General features: G+C 42.3%; 1 protein-coding gene across 1 annotated transcript in view; it reads right to left on the bottom strand.

Moving 5' to 3' along the window:
• Positions 1-20642, bottom strand: part of BACH2 (BTB domain and CNC homolog 2) — a 327340-nt gene that overhangs the window by 247526 nt on the left and 59172 nt on the right. Inside the window, exon 2 of the mRNA XM_081038640.1 lies at positions 835-947. The gene's annotated coding sequence lies outside the window, so the exon portion shown is untranslated. The remainder of the gene's footprint in view (positions 1-834; positions 948-20642) is intronic.

Raw genomic sequence — 20642 nt, 5'->3', positions numbered from 1 at the left:
CACCTCCTCTATGCTGTCCTTTCTGGATACCCCCGAGTCGGGATGTTCTTTGCCTGAGCTTCCAGAGCTTCTGGTACATACTTCCTTAGAACACCAGCCACACTGCCCCCAAATTATCTGTCACCTGTTGAAAGCAAGACCTAAGCCTCATTCATCGTTCATCCCCAGAGCGCCCACCTTGTTATCAACCGCTGCTTGCTGAACCAATCAGGGAATAAGTGGAAATGTCGCAGATGCACAGAAGACCCTTTAGCAACAATGTCTAAGGAACAACAGTGTCCCCAACATCAAAAACAGCCACAGCAAATATTTATCAAATGCTTATAATGTGGACAGGCATTACATTAAGCATCGAGGCACATATTTTCACTCACTGCATCCTTGCAACAACCCTATGAAGTAGGTACCATTATCATCAGCATTTTACAGGTGGGGAAACTGAGGCACAGAGCAGGGAAGCCAGTTTCCCAGGGTCATTGAGGCTAGCATCTGAAAGAGCTGATATTTATACCCAGGTCGTCTGGTTACAGAGCCTTAATCTTCCAATATTCGTATCAAGACAGCTATCCGAACAACCAACATTTCGGCGGCTCAGAGGCCTCTGCAAACACAAGTGACACCTCCAGAGGACTATACAACCACAGAGCGGCCAGCAGCTCCTGTGAGCCTGCCTGTAAACTCTGCGTTCTGGGATGACACAACTCTCCCACCTCTCGAATGCTTCTCGCAGGAGAAGCCACCTCCTCCCAACATGGAAAGACATTATACACCCAGGAAATAAATCAGGGTACCACAAGGAAGACACAAGAGCTGATTCCGCAGAGCACTTCTTACCTTGTTCATGCTGCAGGGACTGAAGCGAAGGATCAGACATGTCACAAGGCGAGGCTGTTGGTGAAGATTCTCCTTGTTCCCGTAGAGCTCACGTCCTGAAGCAGACAGCTGCACTGTGAACACAAACCAAAAGGACATCCATAAGCGGGCGCCCAGGAAGGCACAGAGCAGCCCCGTCTCCAAAGAGACTTTCTGTCTTGATGGCAATGTTCTGTGTCTGTGCTGCCCAGTATGGTAACTGCTACTCCCATGTGGCTACTGAGCACGTGAAATGTGGCTAGTGCGACTGAGGGTGAAATTGTTTATTGTGTGTCATTTCAATTAAATGTAAATATAAAAGGCCATATGTGGTGAGGGGCTACCATATTGGACAATGTAGGTCTAGCAAGTCAAATCAAGAGTCTTGAGGCCACAGACACTGGGCATGCCAGTGGCCAAGGAAAAGCTATTATATACTCAGAGTGACCGCAGATACACAGGAACAAGAACACTCATTCATTCAATAACTAATTTTTGAGCATTTCTTAGGTGCTGGGTACTGAGGATATAGAGATCAATAAGCCAGAGAGTTCAGCTATTTAAGAGTTTCTAGTTTGGGCTTTGACTTCCTTGGGGAGGGAATAGATCTAGCATATGAGCAGCACCTACTGTGTGCCAGACCTCAATGCCTTCCCTGCTGCCCACAAGGAATAAAGGAACATACCGGCATTCACCGGAGTCTGACTATATCAATGCCAGAGCTTAAGAGATGATAGAACCTTCCACAGAGCTCCTTGGGAGGCAGTATCTCATAAGGGAATTCAGGGAATCAGTTTTCCAAGGGCCAAATGAACCAGACAATCCAACTCCCCCTCAAATGAAATGAGGGTCCACGTTTTTCATCCATGTTGTTGGTTAGTTAAGGAGGTGTTCTATTTACTTGAATTACATTTTACATCAAAACAGTTATTGTATGGTTTTCAGGGTTCTTATTTGTCAAATATTCAGGAAAAAGAGAAAGAAAATATCTTTGAATACTTAACTAGATTTGTAGCCATTTCTTTCGAAAGATGTTTATGGGTGAAGAGGAGAACAAAACATTACAAGGTTCTTTATAATCACCTAATTTCTGCATTTTTTCTTCAGATTGCATCTAGGAAGGATTTATATATCTGAAGCTTTCCATAAAGACTGGAGTTGGAGGTTTAAATGGAATTGCAGTGCCTTTAAAAATATATTATTTTTAATTATAATAACAATATAGAAAATGTTCAACAGGAAAAGGAAAAAATACTCATAGTCCCACTAGCGCACCATAATCACCTTTAGTGATTTAGACAGTCAGCCTTTCTCTGTTGGAGAATGACACCAGGCCTGGGCACATCTGAGAACTGAGTCAAGGACACACAGAGGTCAGAGGGTGTATTACTCATATTAATATCTGTCACCATTGAGAAAATGATATTACAATTTCTATTTTCAAAAGATAAACGTTTACTCCACACATTACTATCCCGTGAACACAGTATTATTAAATTCCTTTTATAAATAAAAAGACAGGACAGGAAATTGCAGATCACTCCCTGGCTATTAGAGACACATAGATTCCAAAGAAAATACCACACTCAATCATAGCAATAACATATTTTAACAATGATGTACAACATGGAGAGACCCTGGAATTCCAACGGTGTAGCCTAAATACCTCTAAACACCCTCATATGTACATGATGCCTGGGTATCATTGCTTCAAAGTCAAGGAAATTCAGTATCCAATTCTTCCCACTCGTAAAGTGGCTAAGAAAAAATCAGGCATATAACTTGTACTCTTGAATTTCCAGAGGCAGATGCTAATGAACTTCTGAGTTGTAAAGCGGAACTCTATGCATGCTGTTTCCTTTTAAATACGTGTATTTGATCCATTTGAAAACCGTGGCCCAGCACTTCACTGGAGAGGTTTGTCCAAAGGTCTCACAAAGATGCCTGATGTCACAATTCCATTCAAATGTACACACTGGTATCAACACAGGAAAGGTGGGCACACGAAGATAATCATAAACAGACAAGGATTCTGGAACATAATTTCCCCCAAGGAAATTCCACCCTGCTCCAGTGATGCCACAATCCCCATTCTCTCAGAACGTGGGGATCTAGTCTGTACTACACTAATTACGGATCCTTCCCTGCGTGGCCCCCCCACGCCCACCCCAAGGGTTCTTAGGTCATTTTCATGTATGTTGGTTCTACAACAAAGTCACACCAAAATTCTCAGGCTAATATTAAGGGAAATATTAGTCACAAAGAAAGTTCTTAATAAATATGGTGAATAGATTTTTTTTTTTTGCTGTCACTCACAGAGCCTAAGAGGATGAAGACTCTTAATGTAGGAGCTTAAAAACAATGTTCATCATTGCTGCAGACTGCCTGTGGGGTTTTTTTAAAGGAAAATCTTTTAATGTCCACAATATTAAATCTCTTTAAAAATATTAAGACTATCTTACACCTGTATGTTTAAAACTGTACAATGCACTTTATATTATACTCTCATTTAGTACTGACATTAAACTGAGTGGTAGTTTTCTTAATTAGGAAACTCGATGCAGAGAGGGAAAAATAATTCTCCGTCATGCGGGAGTAGACACTGGGCTAGAAGTGACTTCATTTCAAGATACTATAGAATTAAAATATGTACAATGACCACAAATAAAATAATCTCCCCCAACACTCACATAAATACACACACACATACACACACTCTCTCTCTCTCACTCACTCAAAGACCATCATTAACAAAAAACACCTCGGTGAACAGATGACAGTTTGAGAAATTGGGTCAGTTCGCTTCTGGACAGCAACCAAAAAGACTGGCCGTGTTCCACCAAGCACTTTCAATCTCCTTTGAAATAAAGAGAACCTGGTTGTTCTGTAGCCAATTCAGTTTATGAAGAAGCTTAGAGAAATCCACAGCTTACAAAAAGAGACTGCATCTTAAAAATAAAGCATTAAGGAAAAAGATATCTGAGTTACTGTGGTGGAATTAAGAAACAAGAAATTTTAATTATTCTGTTTTCTAATTGTTTTCTTTTTAATTGTTTATGAAGTTGGATTCTTCTGATACTAAACAGAAAAAAGTACAGATTCCTTTCTAAGGTGCCTGGAGAAAGTCAATCCCATCAGCTAACATGTGACTTCCACTCAGTTTATCCTAATAGACTTGGTTCAATGGGCAACAAAGCCTGGGTTCAACCGTAGGCTTCTAAAAGGTTAATGAAATGTAATTCATCTTTTCAGGTGGTAGAAGAAGTGTGGTAACCAGGAAGGTGAAGACAGGGTAAGTGTAAGAAGAGACCAAAGAGAGAATGAAAAGAAAAGGTACAGGCTACAAAGAAAGGAGAAAACTAAAGGGCAGGTGAGTAAACAGATACCTAGAGACAGTGGGTGATGTGGCCAAGTGCCCCTCACCGAGCAAGGTCCTCAACACGAAAGGGGTCGAGAGATTCAGGCTCCTGGTGACGCCACATCCTACAGCTTCTCTACATTATATGCTGTCGTGGACCAGGTGTCAGCAAGTAGGAGCTGGAGTAAAGTTAAGACCGGGCCTACCTGTTTCACCACTATTTATTTACCATCAATCTCCACCTACCACAGAGAAGCCTATTTTGCCTGGATCACTGCTCTGGATCACCACAAGTGATGGCTCCTTCCTTTCTTCCTGAAGAAGAGGCAGAGGGACCAAGCCAGAGCTGCTTCAGGAGCTTCTTGCAGGTCTTTCTCCATCCTCGGAGTTACAGCAGATGGGGGCTCTGGTTCTTGAGGACCTCTGTGTTCTCACCATCCCAACATTTAGGCAGCAAACATGCCATAACATGGTTCTGTCCCAAGAGACTAGACAATGTTCACCCTCTGCCTTGCTCCCTGGGCCCTGCCTTCACCACTTGCCGTGGACAACATATAACCTAAGCCAGAAAGATGAGAGCATGTTCCCATCAAGCATCATCAAAAGCCTGCTTCCCCAAGGATAGGTTAGGCAATTTGAAAATTAAGATTCTGAAATTTTAACTAGTGTATGAATTATGGTTCAACAGGAAATTGAGATAAGGAAGAGGAAATGAGAGGATTATAAATTATGAAGGAGATACACACTGCTGATACACAAAAAAATTGCCCTGTGAGCTAGATGGGGTGGAATACAGACCAGTAAGAGGCCAATAGGGCCAGTGGTCGAGTGTCCACTGCTTTCACGTGACTACCTCTGGTACACATGCTGGGGGGCTTCCCATACTTGGTCAAATCATGTCAAGATAGCTAACGTTTAGATTCAGGGCTATCACTCTTTCAAAAGGTCAGTATCAGTCTCCCCGTGATTTAGGAATACCTTAAAGGCACAATACAGAAGAGCTGCCAAGTGGTTACCTGGCTCAGCTTACTTCTCTTGCCTGGGTGACTTCCAAATCAGGGGACACAAACTCAGATGCCTACCGGGGTCTAAAAAGAATAAGTGAATGGGAAGGCCAGAGAAGACAATGTGGAATGGAGGCACCTGCTCACTTCACTGTAGCTCCAAAGAAGTAGGAACAAGGTACATGTTTCCAGAGCTTCTGATATTCAAGAAAGCCAGACTAGAGAGAGACTATGTAAAAATCATTTGCTTTTTGAATACTGGTAATTTATGTTAATGCTGTGGATACACGTAGTGGTTGGCTTTGGTTGGCCAGTTTTCATCTTCTCCTATACACTTCCTTGTCACACGGAGGATTCTTTGTTCCTTTAAATCTCCAGGGCCGGGGGCTCCCAACCTGTCTCCTGGCCCCTTGGGGTTGTACTGCTGTGGTTTCACTGGGCACAGCAAGCCCAGCAGGGAGTGTGGGCCAAGCAGGGCTTGGGAGCCACGTCAGTCAAGCTGAGTATCAACTATGCCTCTTGGCACATGATTTCAGCAAGCTACTAACCCTCTCTGAGTCTCTATTCCCTCATCTATAAAATTGGGGAACATTCTCTAGATCTCCCAAGATTGTTTTGGAGATTAAATGAACTAATATGAATAAAGGATTTGATGCGGTGTTCAAAACAGATGAGGCGCTTCCCCTCTTCCTGTTCTCCCATCACCATTCAGCATCACCTAATTCTGCATGTAAATGCTCGTAGGTGTTACCCTCTCAATCACCCTACTGGATTGTAAGTATTTCAAGTGAAGAGATCTTATCTATTTTAAGCACCAATAGACAGCTTCAATCCTACTGCCTTAGACACAGTAGGCTCTCAATACATGCAAAATGTAATTACAATGTGCTATGAACTGAATGTTTCTGTCCCCCCAAGTTTCATACATTGCCTTCATAAGTCATAATCCCCAACGTGATGATATTTGGAGGTAGGGCCTTTGGGAAGTAATTAGATTTAGATGAGCACACGAATGTGGGCCCTCTGTGATGGGATTAGTGCCATTAAAAGAAGAGATACCAGAGAGCTTGTGTGCTGGCTCGCTCTCCCCCCCCCCCCCCCCGCCTCCTCCCCGCCACAGTGAGGACACAGCAAGCAGGTAGCTGTCTGCAAGAGAGCCCTCACCAGGAACCAATTTGCTCAGCACTTTGCTCTTCGATTTCCCAGCCTCCATAATTGTGAGAAACTGTTGTTTACGTCATGAAATCTATGGTATTCTGTTATAACAGCCTAAACTGACTTAGACCAATATTTAGGAAGATTTTTCTTAAATCTAGCACCAGTGGAGTCCATGTCCTCTCTTTCTACCCTCTTCTGGTACCTTAACTTCAACATCTACATCTACTCCTTATTTGGCCAGAATGTTTTGAGACTAAATGAAAAAACAGGTCCAAATTAAGAATAAAGTGCTGAAGAATTTTTCCTTGAGAAGAATGGCATCACTTTTAGGTCAGCAGGGTACTATTTGGATACTCTTTGCATGCCTCCAGGGGAAAAAAACACACATAAACATAAAAGATTTCATCACCCTATTAATAAATGAAAGAAAGAATCATGCTTTAATTTTAGCATCCTCATGCAATGTTTGCCAACAGGGCATGTCACTGCACAGGGTGTACTTGGTGGCCACCCAAAGTGCCAGGCAATCCCCAACCATTTGTCCACTTTGGATTGAGAAATCTAAATTATATTCATCTAGGACAATGGTTCACCAACCATGCCTGACTTACCTGGGCTTCTTTGATTTTATGCTGAAAGAATCCCACAGACCTTCCATCGTGTGGGGTGGCCTGCCGGGCCTCTGATCCCGCTCCCCACATAAGAACGCGGGATATGGCTAGGCCATAAAGGAACACCCACGGAGAGCCATAGGTAAGGGAGTCATACCACTATGGTCTCACTGGAGGCTGAGTTCACACGAACCTGCTGTCGCTTTGCTGCCAACAGACCCTACTCTCCTCCACTCTCCTCCACTCTCCTCCACTTCCCTCTCAACTCCCCAACATAGCCGCGGCAGTTGTATTAGTGGCCAATGGCTCAATGGTTACAGCTGAAGGCCAACTAGCCACAGCTGATGGCCATCTACTACCCGAGCCAGCACCTTTCCACATGAGGCCGAGAGCCTGAAAACTGCTCTCTGGGGCTCTGTCCCCACACCTTCAAACACTTTCAGCTTCCCTCTCCCTTGGGGGGTTTGCTGAACAAGCCAGGCAAACTCATTTCCTGTGATTTGGTGAGAAGCTACAATAACTCAACAGAAAGCTTAGTTAGTGGGTTACTTCAGAATAACCCATTGAAAAGAAAGCACTGGCAAAGGAAATCACAAGGAAGGTTACTCTCTTTAAAGAAGCTCAAGGCGACCAGCTGTCTCTCTACTAAAAGTATTCCAATTAAGGAATTTAAACATTCTCAAGAACACCTTGAGGATAAACTGTAATGAGGGACAGTAGCCTTACTGGGGGCTAGTGCTTACAACTGAAACTCATCTGCTTAGTCAGCCAGAGCAGGTGTAATGCCTGGCTCCTCTGGGAAGAAACTTTCATTAATCCTCAGAAGAAAGCTCAATTTGGTATGACGACGGGCACCTGCTGAAAGTAATCTCAGTGATTCACTGTTAATCTCTGCTTTCCTGAGACTCGAATTCTGTACGGTTGACCCTTGAACAAAGGCGTTAGGGGCTCCAAACCCCCGTACAATAAAAAATCCATGTATAACTTTAGACTCCCCCAAATCTAACTACTAACAGCCTACTGTTGACCAGAAGCCTTACCGGTAACATAAACAGTCAAGTAACATGTTTTATATGTTATATATTGTATTCTTAGGATAAGGCAAAGAAAATGTTATTGAGAAAATCGTAAGAAAGAAATAATACACTTACAGTACTGAACATATTTATTGAAAAAAGTCCATGTGTAAGTGGACCGGCACAGTTCAAACCCATTTTGTTCAAGGGTCAACTATCCTTCTAAATACTAGCCTCTCCTTGGTGTCGCTGGTTCTTCTTTGAGGGCATATGTCATCCTGGGTTGTTAACCTCTCCACAGGGATCAAAGTTTGCTTCTACCAGACCCCTAGTACTTTGAATGCTCTCGAACCAGCTTAGTGTCTATGTCAAAATAACTGAATTTCCCACACCTTGCAGGTAGCAAAACTACAGACACCACAGCTACACCACAGCTACAATGTCACCTTGGATTTCCATCCCCCACCCCCATACCCCAAACCTACACACTCAAATCCCCATGCAGATTCTGGGGGGGAGTTCTTTTTGCCCTCTTCTGGCAAAACAGTTACCACGTGAGTGTAAACACTACAGCCCGTAGAACCTAGAGTCTATGGCCAGGTCTGAATCCCTCACGAGCCAGCGGCATCAATGTCTCTGGCGCCTGACAATTTCCCTTTCCTGCTTTTGGGCTCACTATGCACTTACTAGTTTCCATTTTAACCAATATACTTAACAATTTTAGGGGGTCACCTACCCCCAGGCTGCATCAGCTCAGCATACGATTCTGCCAGAAATGTCCAGTTTTGGGTTCCCTCAGTTCTTCCACATTTAGGGTCCTATATGTAACCATTTAGCTGTAATTCAGGCTAGAGCCAGGAATATGTTCTTTGTAGCACATGCTATACTTTTGCGACTCATACTCTAAGTCTTCCTCATAACAGAATGGTGCTGGGTGAGGAAGAGCTTAAGGGTAGCCATGCACTGAGGAGCGTCCCCCCAGCCAGCATCAGCAGGGCAGGCTGCCACCCCATGGAAGCAGTCACCTGCACAAGGTTGTACTTCCCGCACACAGTCAAGTCCGTCCACAGCTCTGCGGAAAGGACTCTGCCTTGCATTAACTTTTCCGCGATTTAGAACTGGATGACTGCACGCTGACGTGTCGGTAGCCTGAGAGAGGCGAAGATGGCAAGGAGTGAAACAAGGGCACAACCACATCACCACCGTGCTCTGCAGAGTCACTGCATTCTGCAACAGCAGCCAAGAGAACGGCCAGAGTAAACGGCTCCAGCCGCCGACCTGGAGGCCTTGTCCCTGGGGTAGCCTCTGATCTCATTACAGCAGTCGACACTAGTCCTCTCAAAACAAACAGAGGAAATTTATGCCTGCCTTCGCCTGTGGAGAGCTCCACATTCCTCGTTTAACGAGAGTTCCAGCTTCGGAGACCACAGCCACTGGGATGAAGAGGACGTCTGCTATGTTCCAAAGAAAGAACTGTCATCGCTGACTTTCCCTCTTCCTGGGGCTGCTATGAAGGTGGTGGCCTGGAGAGAGCCACTGAACTTGTGGCCTAGGCTCTCTGCTCCGGTCCCTGAAGAGAAGTTCCCTTTCTTCTTATGTCAACATCCCCAAGCTCAGTGATGGGGCCATTTCCTCTTCAACAGCTCTGGGAAAGTTGGTACAAGGTGGCTGTGAACGGTTCCACCTGCTAAGGCCAGGATTCCAAGAGAGAGAGACTGTTTTGTGTAAGAAAACTCTAGTTCTTCTGGTGGGAAAAATTTTCCCCCAAAGTACCCTTGCTTGAGCCTTGGAAAATTTTACCTAAGTTGGGGTTCCCACTTTTAGGATAAATGGCAGAAGGGAAAACGTTCTTTTATATCCTATAATTCAACCTCAGACGTAACTGAGTGCCCAGCTTATGGGTAGAGTGAACCTCCAAACCCAATTAAGAATAGAGCAGTGGTTTTGAGCCAGGGCCCATTTTGTTCCCCAGGGGACATCTGCAACATATGGAGACATTTTTGATGGTCACGATTGGGGAAAGGGACTACCAGCACCTAGTGGGTAGAGGCCACGGACGATGCCAAATATCCTACCATGCGCAGGATAGTCCCCGTTATAAAGAATTGTCTGGTCCAAAATGGCAACAGTGCTGAAAGTGAGCAACCCTGGCGTAGCGGAAACACTCAAGGATGTGGGCAGGGTTAAAATAAAGGCAATCACATTACAATAATGTTCATATGCAATCAAAACGTACACAATTAACCACCACAAAAATTTATCAGCTCTCTCCTCAAGTAAAATAAATGAAAGCTGCCTTTCAAGTATACAGAGGAAGATTATTAAAGCCGCCTGGAAGACACTGGAGCTGCTTCAACATTAGACTGTATCATCAGCACCATCGTGAGTGCTGTGTTTATTCCAGGTGTGATCTGAGTGCTTCATTATCACAATTCAGTGGTGACTATTAACAGAAGGAACTTATGAGCTAAGTTTCATAATTACTAAAACTGTACATGTAGCCTGAGTATAATATCTAGGTCTGGAAAAAAAATGGCAAAATGTTTTAACTTTTAAAATACTAACGAAATCTGAGGAACTGTGGTGGTGTTGACCTACATTCTAGGGAGGCCAGAAAAACTGCATAGTAGGACGTTAAATAAATGCAGAATTGCAGAAATGTAGTATAATGAAAATAATCATGGTGCATATTTTGAAATACTCCCCATATCTAATTTTCTGTACCAGTTTGCATATATTCCATTTCCTCTACATAGCATACTTTCTGTATATTTGGTATAAGAATGTACATTTAGATAGCCCAGTCATTCTTCTCTCATGAACTCCTTTATTCCAGCAAAAGGAGGAAAAAGCTCCATCCAAGCGCAACTAATGCATGTACGCAAATTTGAAGAAAAAGAAGGAAAAAAAATAAAGAATTTCATGAATGAGCAGGGAACAATTTTGTAATGGACTGTTCTAAAGGTTTGTGGTATAAACAGTAAACAAAACTGATTCACTAAATGTTAATACTGTTTATCATGATTTAAGGCTTGGGTTTTCTTTTTTTTGATGTCTCAGAAGCTGGAGGAAAATGAATACTGTGGTAGGGAAAAATGATACTTTCCTTGGCATTTCAAAATCATTGCTCAGTTCCTCTTGAGCAAGGAAGCCATAGTAATGACTTTATTTTACCTACCGCAATTACAGTACACCTCGAAGTAACTCTCCCCAATATCCCACTTTCCTCCCTCCACTCAAGTCCTGCTAAACAATCTCTGGAAACGATTAACCAAGAGTCGTGTTCCAAGTTTCCTCTCCTCCCTCCCCAGCTGCCTCAGTCATGCTGGAGTCAGGACAAAGCAAACTTGTATTACATCACAGAGCAAACTCATTTTCTATAAACCATCCCGTTGGTAGTTTACGGCTACTGGAACCCAAGGCTGTCAACACTGTGGTCTTTGTTTGGTGGGTGTTGTTTTAAAAATTAAAAAAAAAAAAAGTTTCCCCACACCCCCTTCCTTTTTTGAATACAGGCAAGTAGTTCAAGGCGCCTTTCCAGCCTGGCTCCACCCCGCTGTGTAAACTAGACATTACCTTATACACAAATGAATCTACGGCATTCCTCAGTCTAGCTGCCTTGCTGCAAATTCCTACGCTCCCCAGCAGCCAGGCAGCACACTCCCCCTGGCTTCCCCTCCTCTTTCCTTTTCCCCCACCCTTTTTTTTTTTTTTTTTTTTAAATTTCCACTGCCTCACTATGTTTTTGTGTAAATGATCTCACATGACTCAACAAATCCATCTGCCTGAAGCAGGCCAAGTCTGGAGCCCTCCCAGGAGGGAGGAGAAGAATTGCTTTGTGGAAAGGACCTGGAGCTCTGCCCTTTCTCTGGCTCGAATTACCCGCCTGTCAGGCCTGACGGATTTGGCTAAAAATAAAAGGAAGCGGGCTGTGAAAAGCAGATGAATGGGCTCAGCAGTTCCTTAGATAACACGGGCCTGCTGTTGCCCAAAGCTCCCCAAACAGAAACTTCAATGCGGGGCCTGTGAGCCCAGGGAGGTTGCTTCCAGGTGAAAGGGGGCTGTCAAGTCCACTGGAGTGGGGGAGCATGTCCTGTGTTTCAGATTTCTGTTTCAAAATGCACGTGTGTGTGTGTGTGTGTGTGTGTGTGTGTGTGTGTGTGTGTGAGAGAGAGAGACAGAGAGAGAGAGAGAGAGAGAGAGAGAGAGAGAGAGAGAGAGAGAGAGAGGCTGACTCTCATATAAAAAGGTTCTCAGTAAAACAGTAGAGTTCAGTGGAGTGAAGGCTTGGCTTGTTGAAAAAAATCTTGTTTCCACTACAAAATTACCCTTCTCCCTACCTCCCAACACCAGCCATTTTAAGCCTCCCTATGATGTCACTTCTGCATTCAGAGCCAGCAAAGAGCTAAAAGTCCTTCTTGTAAGTGTATGCCCAGCGCCCACAGTGGGTATTAAGCACTTAGGTTGGCAATGTAATGACACACTGTAACAATCTGTAATATGAAGCAGTCAGCAAAGCCCTGGCTCTGAAAGCTATTTCTCCCGACCATTAACCATATGTTTGGCTCCTCAGATAGCCAAGCGGGTGTTCCAGCTTACCATCTGGTTTCTATCCACACAAGCAACTGCAAAGCACAGACTATCTCCCTCTGGAGCTGCGTGCTTCTTTCTCTCTCTTTTCCGTTCTTCCCTTCCCCTTTCCTCCTCCTAGCTCCTTTGGAACCCTCTGTGAAAAAATTCTCTGCCATACATCACGTGCAAAGAAAACTTTACCTGACCTGGCAGCAGCAGAGCCATTAAGAATACACAGCTGGACTGTAAACACAGCAGAGGGCCGTTTACCATCCACGAACAACACGGTCTCTACCCCCTTCCTCATCTCCTAGTGAGTGCGGACACTGGATCCAGTGTGTTAAAAATAGGTACATTCTTGACAGATCCAGGGGTTGTTGTGGTGCCCTTCACACTCACTTCATCTTCTGGGCGGGTGTACGGCTTTAAAACACATACACACACACACACACACACACACACACACATACACACACGCAAGTTTCCCTCTGCATTCAATCTGCATGACATCAGTCTCACACAGATGACATACCAACTGCAAACAACCAAGTTAACTAAAGGATTCTATTCCTTTTTCTGCCTTAAAGGATTCGATCCCAAGTATTTTGTTTTCTTTCTTTTTTTTTTACTAAAGAACCCAAACTGAAAGAGATGACACTTTAGAAAAATAGGAGCACACAGCCATTTTCAACCAATTGATAACTTGCAAAATCTATGCTTATTTACATCTGTATTTTAATAGTACATAGTTAATGACATGAAACATGCCATTCCTAGGATTTTCTTACAATGTCTCCAAAGTATCCCAGATCTCCTTTACAGGATTTCAAATACTTTACTACAACTTCTTAAAAATTTATGAAGAGACATTTGATAAACAGAATCTAGGTAATTTTTCCCTCCTTTCCCCACAAGAATTATATGTGCATTTCCAGCCCATTTGACTGGATAAAGAAATTCAAGAGAATCCTTTCCCATTCCTTAAAAAAAAAAAAGAAAAGAAAGAAAGAAAGAAAAAAAAAGCTGGTTTTTCACATAGCAAGAACAAAAGAATATCATTAAAAAGTGATTAGCAGAATGTCAGATTTTATCAACGTGGCAGTGCTGCGAGGTTCCGTCAGGGAGTACTGTTTATTCAGCTAACAAGGATGCCAGGGAGGCCACTACCTGTGCAAACTTCCTACACCCACTGCTCTTGTCAGTTCTCATTTCCATGACCTCAAATATGGTTTCTTAGCTACTTCTACCAATAAGGGACATTACAATTCCTTGGTAGGTTTTTAGAGAATAACAGAAAAGAGAACTTTTAATTTCAGAAGACTTGGAAAACTCCACAGAAGACAGGTTCAATTCAAGGCTGTTTTTGACCTGAAAATCATAGTACAAATGTAAGGTTACATTACCTTTACTTATAATATCATTAATAAAAAGAAAAAAGGTCAATTCAAAATTTCCACATTTTCATAATTTACCTGGCTCTTTAAGCACTGTAGAAGCAATTTATTAAAAGGTATTCGTGGTTTTCATAAATACTGATGTGTGGGCCCTCCTCCCCCAGCCTAATTATGCCAGGATCACTAGGGGTGATCCCTAGTAGTTTTGAAAGCTGCCCAGTTGTGTCTATCATGCAGCCAGAGTGGAGAAGTCTTGCTCTACGTGAACTCACGTGATTATTACAAACCACCTCATCAAAACCAAAATGAAATCTTTGGAATGGAAACAAAATGAAATTTAAGATTAGAACAGTGGATTTCAAACTTGGTTAGAAGTGGAATCTTCCATCCAACACCAGCCTCTATGAAATCTCTGTAAACAAAACAGCAAAAGTGGTAATTTACACTGTCTGTATACTCTCAGTCTGCACAATGTCCATGGATTTCATAAATTCAAATGTATAATTTTTAATTACTGTAAGTCAATGAGGGAGAACAAAGAAGCCATTTTATTGAACACAAAAGTATGAAACAGGGGTTATGGCTGAGAGAGCCAGCGCTGTGTACCTCAGCATCCAATTTTTTCCATGGTCAGTGGTTCAGATGGTCAAGGCTGAAGGCAGTAAAAATAGCAGTGTGTGCAATAGGATGAAATTAATTCACATACATTAATTCAATAAATTTCGATTAAGTGTCTAGTACACACTAGGTACTGCCCTCAGGGGTCATCAGAGGAATACGTTGCAGCCTTTCCCCTTGAGAAGCCTAGTTAAGAAGACACCGACTGGCAGAACAGCAAGGTAAGCATAACAGTGGAAGGACTAAGAGCTGCTATGGGGAGAAGGGGGTAACGCTGTCTGAAGAAATGGTGTTTTATAACTGCACCAGCATGGGACATTGAAGTCAGGTTCTAAAAATCTGAGTAGGATTTTACAGCTAACAAAGAAAGAGAAGAACATTTCAGGAAGAAGGAACAGAGTGTGGGGGGGAAAAGCCCTAAGTATAAATAGGCCTGGTAAATTCTGGCATTATGACAAATCCTGAGGCAGGCAGGAAGGGCTGGTATATGAGGCTGAAGCGGTAACTGAGGCCAGGTTGTAAGGAACTTTCAGAGTCATGACACAGCTTAGACCAGCACTCATCAACAGAACTGTAAGGCGAACCACACATGCAATTTCAAATTTTCTAGTTGCTGCATTAAAAAGTAAAAAGAAACAGGAGAAAATAATTTTAATGATGCGTTATTTAACCCAATATATCTAAACTATTATCATTTTAACATGCAATCGAAATAAAAATTATTAATGATATAGTTTATATTTTTTTATACTAAGTCTTTAAAGTAGGTATGGGTTTTATACCTGTAACACATCCCAATTTGGACCAGCCATATTTTAAGAGCCCCACAGCCATAAGTGGCTAGTAGATACTGTGTGGGACAGCATAGGCTGACGCATTTTCCTTCGGGCGGTGTAGGCCCAAGGACTTGCTGGGATTTGTTTTATAAGGAGACACGTCAGCAATATTGTGAGAAGTAGAGGGAGGACTGGGTCTGGGAGGGCTGCGAGGCGCTTCCACAGTCCAGGCAAGGGATGAAGAGAAGGAGGAGGAAGCAGGGCAGTAAGCCTCACGTGGTAGTGGGATGCCATGGAAGGGTCAGAGTCAAAAGGCATTTCTAGAAAGAATTCAGAAAACAAAACAGCTGCACATGAAAGATGAGGGATGAAGGAGAAGGAATAATGGAACCATCAAATACGTTTCCCAGGGCTAAAATGTATGCTTAGTGTGAAAAGTTACTAATGGTGTATTTAATATGAGGCTGCATAATTCTTTTCATGCATGTTGCCCTCTGCTGTGGAATGTGATGTCATTTAATAAACATGTGCTGAGTACCTACCACGTGTTGGCACGAATGAGACACAATTCTGTCTTTCAAGGGGCTCGATTACAGTGTGGGAGACAGAACAACAAACGACAACCAAGTGTTAAGTGCATTAATAGACAAATGTGAAAGGAAAGGTACAAAAGTTTCCATAAAGTACAACTATTTCCTATAACATATTCAGTGGGGTAGCAGGGAATGGGGCTTATTAACTGACTTTTAAAATTGATATAGCCTACAATTTACTCGTGTGTTCGTATTTGGTGGCACTGCATTAAGAAAATCCTGATAGTCACCGTAACTACAGTGTCACTTGCCGTCTGAATCCTAGCTCTCTAAACTCAAGGACCAAACAGATTCAGACCAATTTTCAGATAAGTCTCTTGCTATCTGCCATTGTCACTTATTATCTGAAACTCAGAAACGAAATTGACAGGAATAATACTGTATCCTTTGCTTTTGGAATGCACTCTGGGAAATTTCCACATCTGAATTCTGGAAATGAAGGAATTGGAACAGCAGGGATAGTTATATTGGAAATGATAACAGTTTTTTAGCAATTCATTTTGTAGTCTCATTATATGCCTCAAACTAATCCAAAACCTTGAAAAAAATGCAGCAAAGATTTTTTTTAATTTCAATTTTAATCAAATGATAATCTGACAACTACTTGATTTCTTTAATAATCAGTTAAGGAGCTTCCAAAATGGAGAGTGGGTATCTGGGACCCTAGAACAAGATATGTCACTAAGTGATGTGTGCTGTGTTCAACTGGCCTTTAATTCACACAGAAGCCTACACCCAACAGAGGCTCTTGAGCCCTGCCTGGCATGTAATTAGCGTGCTGAATATATCTAACAGGAGGAATTCACTCATTTAATCTCTGATCAGACTAGAATCTGAAAAACACTGGTACAGAATATCCTGATCAGTAACTCATTTATAAGAAGTTCAAATATATAAACCAATGCAGCAGAAAACACTTAATTTCAAGGTTAACTTTATAGTCCAACTCAATGCGTTGGTGGTCCCAATGTGTTAAAATTTGATACGCAACATGTTTAAGTGTGCGTGTGTTTTTATTAGGGTTATAAAGAAACTGTTTACAATACATTAAAAATGAAATGCAAACTAAACGTTTGCAGAGTCCCTCAAGCATCTCCAGGGAACTTCTGCAGACCAGAATTTAAAGACCTGGCTTAGGGCTTTTGAGGTTAAAATGTAAATATTAGAGCAATATTTTAGTGCACCTACTATTTAAGGTTCATCAAATCATTCCCAAACTTCAGCCTAGGGCAGATATCATCTCCTGAATCTCCTGAAAGCAGTAAAGCTAAAAAAGAAAATTACTACAGCCAGTGTTTTTAAGGTTCTTGAGTGAATTAGATTTGAAGAGGCTGGGACTCAAATCTGAGGTACATTATTCATTTCGCCAGTGTTGTTTTTTCTCTAACTCACTCAGCAATATTTACTCAGTACCTACGACGTGCCACACACTCACTGTTCTAGAGACTTGGGATATATCCATGAAGAAAACAGACAAGATCTCCCACCTTCATGGAATTTAGAGCCTAGTGGGGGGAGACAGACAATAGACCCAAAGGAGAAACATAATAAATAGGTTAGTTTTGTTATAAGGTGATAGATGCAATGAAAAAAACACTTGACTGGGGACAGAGGAACTGGAAATGGGGTGGAGGAGGAAGGCTGCAGTTTTAAACAGGATGGTTAGGCGGGGTGAGGAGGTGAAAGAGGATCAATGACTTGAAGGAGGTGAGAAGTAAAGCCAGAGGAGGAGAATTAGAGCAGTGGGTCTCAAAGTGGGGTCCCAGGATCATAGCATCACCTGGAAACTTGTCACTGGCTCAGAAGTGCTGGGGTGGGGCCCAAACAGCCTGTTCTGACAAGCCCTCTGGTGACTCTGACACACATGGAAGTTTGAGAACCACTGCTCTAGAAGAAAAGTCCTAGAACAGGAGCAGGCCTAGGCTGTTCTACAGAAACTGGGGTGAAACCGGGGTCTGGAGGCGAGAGCCAGGATGAGCGTGGTGGAGATAAGGAAAGTGGGGCCAAGGGCAGCCAGAGCATGGAGAGCTTTCAGGTCACAGTGAGACTTTCACTCCAAGTGAACTGTGCAATCACAGGAGGATTTCCAGGTAGAGGAGCCACAAGGCCTGACTTACATTTTCAAAGGTTCATGCTGGCAGTTGTGTTGAGTGGAAATACTACATTATTTGCTCCAGGAGAAGACTCCTTCACTTCTAAATTCCACTTTGGGTAGTGGTGTGCTGCTAAATATTGCAAAACAGGCTCTGATGGTGGAGAACTCCAACTTAGAGTGTTTGCTGATTTCCATGGTGTAAACACTCCCACTGTGGCTGATTTCAAGCTGCCAACATGACTCACTGAACTTGGGAGTTGCGAAGAGATGTGTGCGATCAACTCACAATACTGCCTTTAGGTCATTGCTACGACTGAGAACATTTCTAAATGACGTGGAATTTTGTAAATCTGACTGATAATGTTAATGTTATTTTAGAAGTCTATATAAACGCAGTGTATATATTCTACTGGCATATTACCGTTAATCAAATGCAGATCCCAATTCCTAAAACGTTAACATAAAGACAATAGATTAACTTTATTTAAATAAAACCCCATTAGCATTAAACCCACCAATTTTCTTTGCTCAAAAATCTATGAAGCTGTTAGCTGGGGTTTCTATCTTATTGTATTCTGCATTTGTCCTCCTACTATCATATTTTGTAGCCTTAAAAAGTATGCAACTGACTAGAATTTGTCATACAGAACATGCAGGGCTGCAAAAAGCCAAGAGCTTCCTTAAATTCTGGGCAGGCCATCAAGGAGTGTGTGTGTGTGTGTGTGTGTGCGTGTGTGTATTACAAGAATAAAAGTTTGCATTTATCGGAAGATGAAGTGAAATTGGGATAAGGCCTTCATCCATTTGATGTGCCATTAAGAAACTTTCCTTATCCTACTGGGATGACTCTATTTCTGTCCATCAGGGCAGATTGTACCTTGTGAAAAATATTTTAAAAGTACAGCACCTTCTATGAAGAAGACTCTGTAAACTCCTGATAAACAGAAAGTGTTCGCCACCATCAGGAATATGCCCCACACATTCTCCAGTCTGCATTCTCCCCTGGCTGTGTCCTACCCACTCTCAGACCCCAGCCAAGCGATCAGCAAATGTGCACATGCTCACACTCCTGCAAAACAATGGAGTCTTTCAGGCCTTGCAATCTTGTGAAGAAACAGGCTGAAACGTCATGGGAAAAATTAGGAAATTTCTGAGGAAAACAGCTCACAAAATGAGGGGTGGAACCACTTGCTCACATGTTCTAATTCCTGAACAAAGAGAAACAACCGTGACAGCCCCCTGCCTGCTCTGACCCTTGCACTTCAAAAGAGAGGCGTCCTAACCCCCTCTTCTTTGCTTGGGGATTACAGCCAGCAAGATGTAGAGAAGACTTCAGAATGAGAAATTTTTAAACCTAAAAGAGAAGAGTGAATTTCAAAAGGTTTTCCCTCAAGAAAAACATAATAACCAACCCCAATGACCTGCCTTGTTCATGATCCATAATACCAACACAGTTCCAGACCAACTGGACTTCACCAACCACACAAAGAAAACCAGAAGCTCCTTCTAATATATTGTGTGTGTGTGTGTGTGTGTATGTATATATATGTATGTATATATATATATATATATATATATATATATATACACATTTTTTTAGCTCTTCCAAATTATTATTGTTTTAAATTTCACACAACGAGCTCCACCTCAGCAATTCTTTCCCATGACCTATCTCATACCCAGTTTACACCTTTCAAACCAGCCTAGCTGGCCTACCGTTCTGCAATGCTCCATTCCCTATCTCCCAGCCTTTGCCAAAGGTTGTTCCATTTGCAAATTACCTGCTCCCCCTTACCCACCAAACAACCTCTCTCTCACCTTATTAAAAAAAAAAAAAACTCAGTTTAAGATGTAGTACCTACTGTAAAATGTATTTCCAGATTCATCAAGCACATTTGTAAACTTGTGAACAAATTTACCCTTCTGCTTTAATATATCTTTATAATCCAACTATATGGTATTTTCCAGTTGATTAAATGAATCTGGCTTTTCTAAACTCTCTGAGGCTAAAGTCGGAGTCATTTCTTCCTTACATGTTCTCCAACTTCCTACCATATTTCCATCTGTAAGATTTTATCCACTGTTAAGCATTACAGGCATGTTAGCTGTCTCCCAGTAGTGAAATCTGATGGTCAACCGTTTTGGAAAAAGAACTGTAAGTGGTTTATCATTATAAAGCATTATGTGGAAGAGGTATTTATTTTTCTCTTGGAAGAAAAAAAAGCAACACATATTAAAATCATCGAAGTGTTTTAAAAGGTAAAACTATTTAAAAGAAATGCATCACATACTGAAAATAAGAGTCCAATGAGCCTGAAACCTTACAAAGATATCTCGAGGACATGTCACCAGTATCACTCCAAGAGCCTAAGCCTAAAAACCACCTTTGGAGTAACCACCATTTGACAGTGAGGTAGAATTCTGAGTCAGGTAGTGAACTGAGAGGAATTCAACGCAAATTAATCATGCTGGCTAAAGTGCAAAAGAGGATGGTGGTGAAACACTGTCAGAGAAGTGAAAAGTAAGTTCAGTCCACAGAGGCGACTCCACACTTAGCACACCTGTGAACTAACAGACCAAGTTCTTAAACCACTG

The sequence above is a fragment of the Rhinolophus hipposideros genome, assembly GCF_964194185.1.
Source record: "Rhinolophus hipposideros genome assembly, chromosome: 3".
NCBI classification, from domain to species: domain Eukaryota; kingdom Metazoa; phylum Chordata; class Mammalia; order Chiroptera; family Rhinolophidae; genus Rhinolophus; species Rhinolophus hipposideros.
The sequence above is the reverse complement of the archived record's forward strand: the minus strand, read 5'-3'. Positions and strand labels throughout refer to the sequence as shown.